At 38.2% G+C, this 3,978-nt stretch overlaps 1 non-coding gene across 1 annotated transcript; it reads right to left on the minus strand.

Moving 5' to 3' along the window:
- Positions 1-3,261: 3,261 nt before the first annotated feature.
- Positions 3,262-3,368, minus strand: LOC127088385 (small nucleolar RNA R71). The gene has a single exon (XR_007790223.1). It is a non-coding gene; the product is annotated as a small nucleolar RNA R71 (small nucleolar RNA).
- Positions 3,369-3,978: the final 610 nt, after the last annotated feature.

Raw genomic sequence — 3,978 nt, forward strand, 5'->3', positions numbered from 1 at the left:
TTGTTATCAATTTTGAAGCGAAGAGAGAAATTAGTTAGGTCAGTCTAGGAATAGGTTTGTTGAGAGAGATTCTTGGTTGAGAACGTGACCTGGGAAGAGAGAGTTTTATAGTGGCTTTGAATGGGAGTAGTTGACATGGGAAACATTTACATTCAATGCACTTTGTGCAGACAGAACATTGCTATGAGGGAGACCCCCACATACACCAACGTGTGTAGGGTATGGACACGACGCACTTAGGCCAACTTAAGTGCATTAGAATGTAGTCAAAAACTCGAGAACTCATTTGAACCATCAGATGTGATCTTAATTATTTAAATGAAACATGATTGTCTATCTTGACACTCGTTGTGCCTATAAAGAGGAAACTTGAGGCTTAAATTCACTTTTCGACTTCTTCTACATTTCTTGAGTGCAATCAGAGCGGGAAGGTTTCATTCATCATTATTTTATACCACATGAGATTATTCTCAATTAGGTTGCTTTGCTTAAATCAAGTTGCGTTCCTCTCGAGTTCTCTAGAGATCTGCATTAAACCACTAGGTATTTGCTCTTTCTTCCTTTCTTCCTCTCTAAGCTTTCATTTGTTCTTGATATGGAAACCCATATTTAAATATTCCCATTATACACCTTAGTGTTGTAGAAGTTACTGAACCAAAGGTGGTTAACACTGGTAATAGAGATCAAGTCCCCACTATAATACATATTAAACAAGTTAGGGTTAGGTTTATCTTTGGGGAAATCTATATGACTAACCTCAATCATGTAACAACCTCCATGGATGATCATGCGTGTAGAGCGTAGCTAGGAGCTTAGAGCGTAATCTCAATCATAAAATTTCAAAGGATGAAGTGAGATATTGGTTGGAAGTGTGATCCATATATTTGATCATTCTACCCATGCGATAAACTAAAGTTTGTTTAACAAGATGTCGGATCGTCATCAAACTAATAGGTGACGCGCCTGAAAAATGAAGTGTGTATTTGTAGCCGGTTTGAGATGTATGGAATGCTTATGTACGAGTGTTTCTTCTCTAGAATGTGTGTCACCTTCCATTTTCAATATATTCAAATTTAACGTTCTTAATCACCATGGAATTCCCTTTCCTAGTTGCACTTTGTTGATAACGCGAAAACGTATCGTACTTTTGGCTCTATATGCATTGCTTTTTACTCGATTAACACTATTTATTACACGGTATTTTATGTTTATTTGCAGGTATTTATCGATTAAAAGGTTTACCACAAGAAAAAGGCAAGAAAAGAGAAGAAAATGAGGTTTCCAATGGGATAATGGGCCACCAAAGCAAATGGGCTTGTGGCGCCCATTACCCAAAGGATGTGGCGCCCGCCACATTGGGCCAAAAGATAGGTGGCGCCCGCCACCAACCCTTGAAAAGTGGTGGGCGGTTACTACAAGAGTGGCGCTCGCCACTCATCATGGAATTAGGGTTGTGGCAACCGCCACAACCTAGTCTTCCTACTTTTCCTCCACTCTTTTAGCCACGGTTTCCACTAACTTTTGCTACAAATGAGGAATATGGAATGGATATAAAAAGGACCATTCAAACTCGCATGACGGAATCTCTCTCTTCTTCCAGTTTTTAGTCTACGATTAATTTTTGTTCTGCTTTATTTTTCTTTTAGTTTCTAGGCAGTTTCTTACCATTGTAAAAGTGATAGTTTCTCCACATCGGGGATTATTACGGTTTATTATTTTTACGCATTTGGGATTCAATTGTAAGGGGTATTCATAGCTAAAGTCTGCCGGAATTATTTAATCGAAGATTCAAGATTCAATTCCAGTTCTTAAATTGTAATCCAGGTTTATTATTGTTTATTGTTTTATTTATTTATGCCTTACTGTATGTTTAATTCCCCAATTTCCATGTCTATCACCGGATCTATGTCCGGCTAAACCCTTAGGGATCGGTATGTAAAGACCGTCGAACGACGGGATTCAATAAGTAAATGGTGTTAGTTTTTATAAAACTTATTATTCCGGTTTTAGTTTCTTATTTTAATCAAACTGTTTTTCATACAAGAGTACAAAATAAATTAAGGTTACGGTCAATAAAAAAAAGAGTTTGAGATTTTAACCAGATAGCTGAAACTAGGCATTGATCCTAAACACAGCAAGAGCGCTTTAGGATTAATTAGACTTTATCTATATTCAAAATATACTTTTAAATTCAAAATGAGACTGCGAGAGCCAAGCATTCTGGTTTAGGAGTATGGTCAGAGTCAATAAAAATGAGAGTGTGAGACTAAGTCCTTTGTATAAATAATTTCTACTGAAGAATATTTTAACCAATAAAATTACACCAACTACCTATCGAATCCCCGAGGTTTTATGTATTACATACCGATATCCCATATATCTTATATCTTTACCTTTATTAATATTTCATTCTATTTTATAGGTATTTCTCTTCATCCCTTCAATCTTAGAACAATCATTCGCCTTAGATTTACATAGTAACATTAGACCATGATACGTTCGATTATTAGTCCTTTTGAGTTCGATAATCTTTAAAATTACGCGATAGGACTGTGCACTTACAGTCACGATTCACATAGACTTACCAAAGTCGCGTTCAAGTTTTTGGCGCCATTGCCAGGGACTAATTTAGTCGATATCGTAACTCTAGCGTTACCCAGTATAGACTAAGGCAAAAATTCTTTTTCCCTTTCTACATTTGTCGAGTGTATGCCAAATACTCGCTCTCAAGGCGAGAAATTAAAGCTACAATTCGACGAACCCGAGCGTTATCTTAGATTAGAACGCCGGATACGAGACTTGATACGGGAATATCGTATCAAGCTAAATCTTCCTGACCTTAACATTCCTACTTCTAAATCAGTTGTTCAACCAGAGATGTCCGAACAAGTGCAAAACCGTCCTCTTAAGTATTATGTAATCCCTTCACAGGATGAACCTCATAACAGTATCGCTTCCCCTGCGATCGAAGCCAACAATTTTGAGCTAAAACATTCACTGTTGTCAGCCGTACAGCAAAACCAGTTTTCAAGTAGTCCCACGGAGGACCCGAACCTACACTTGTCAGTATTTTTGCAATACGCAGACACGGTGAAAGTGAATGAGGTCATCCCAGAAGCTATAAGACTCCGTCTTTTCCCATTTTCATTAAGAGATAGAGTTTGAGCTTTGCTTCAGTCTCTACCATCCAACTCTGTCACTATGTGGAACGAGTTGAAGAAAGTCTTCTTAGCCTGATATTTCCCACCTAGCAAGACGGCTATGCTAAGAGCCCAAATAAACAGGTTTAAACAAAAGGATAATGAATCACTTTTTGAAGCTTGGGAGAGATACAAAGACATGATGAGGCTATGTCCACATCACGGTCTAGAAGAATGGCTGATAATCCACACTTTTTATAATGGTCTCTTGGACAATACAAGATTGACAATAGACGTTGCCGCAGGCGGTGCATTGATGGATAAACCATACAACGAGGCCTATCAACTAATTGAAAGTATGGCCCAAAATCATTACTAATGGGGAAGCGAAAGAACCTCTGTAGAGAAACCTCAACCTAAGGGTGGCATGTACGAATTGAGAGGTCTTGACCATGTCAACGCCAAGGTAGATGCCCTGACTCAAAAAATAGACAGCTTGATCATGACACCAGCAGCCATCGTGGCTGCCGTAGCACCAAACTGTGAGATATGCGGAGTTCAAGGGCATACTGCCCTAGAATATCAACTCTTGATAGGAACTTCCATAGACCAGGTGAATTATGCTCAAGGAAACCCCTACTCAAATACCTATAACCCAAGTTGGAAGAACCATCCTAACTTCTCATACAAAAACAATAATGCATTATATGAACCTAATCAAACACTTGTTGTACCACCAGGATATCAAAAAGCTGCCAAAAATACTCAAAATGCTCCTAGGAAATCAAACTTAGAAATAATGATGGAAAAATTTATAGCTACCCAAGCCCAGACAAAT

Source organism: Lathyrus oleraceus, chromosome 5 (genome assembly GCF_024323335.1).
Source record: "Lathyrus oleraceus cultivar Zhongwan6 chromosome 5, CAAS_Psat_ZW6_1.0, whole genome shotgun sequence".
Lineage (NCBI taxonomy): Eukaryota > Viridiplantae > Streptophyta > Magnoliopsida > Fabales > Fabaceae > Lathyrus > Lathyrus oleraceus.